The sequence below is a fragment of the Brassica rapa genome, chromosome A10 (genome assembly GCF_000309985.2).
Source record: "Brassica rapa cultivar Chiifu-401-42 chromosome A10, CAAS_Brap_v3.01, whole genome shotgun sequence".
Taxonomy (NCBI): domain Eukaryota; kingdom Viridiplantae; phylum Streptophyta; class Magnoliopsida; order Brassicales; family Brassicaceae; genus Brassica; species Brassica rapa.
Window position 1 is genome coordinate 6,892,447 of NC_024804.2, and position 387 is coordinate 6,892,833.

Below are 387 nucleotides of genomic sequence, written 5' to 3' on the forward strand. Positions count from 1 at the left end.
AAGAAAGTGCTTAGCAGCTGCACTTCGGTAAATCTGTGGTGTGGACAGTCTCGCTGGAAGAACCTAAATCTAATCCACGCATCTTTGAAGGACTCTCCAGCCTCATGCGAGAATCTGGAAATTTTGTTCTGAAGTTCTTCAGCGTGCGCCTCATCGAAGAAGTTTCGTAGGAAAGCATTCTTGATGTCAGCCCAGGATGTTAAGGATCATGTGGGTTGCTGCTTAAGCCAGTGCATCACTTCTCCATTCAGCGTGTATCTGAAGAGTTTGCACAGCAGGTAATCTTCGGGGACTCCTTCCATCCGAATAGCAGCGATTAGATCCTCAAACCGTTCTAGATGGTTCATAGGATGCTCGTGCGGTAACCCAGAGTAGGGTATCTGCAAC

General features: G+C 47.5%; 1 non-coding gene across 1 annotated transcript; it reads left to right on the forward strand.

The window, feature by feature from the left end:
• Positions 1-30: 30 nt before the first annotated feature.
• LOC117129429 lies at positions 31-137 on the forward strand. The gene has a single exon (XR_004453078.1). It is a non-coding gene; the product is annotated as a small nucleolar RNA R71 (small nucleolar RNA).
• The last annotated feature ends 250 nt before the right edge of the window (positions 138-387 follow it).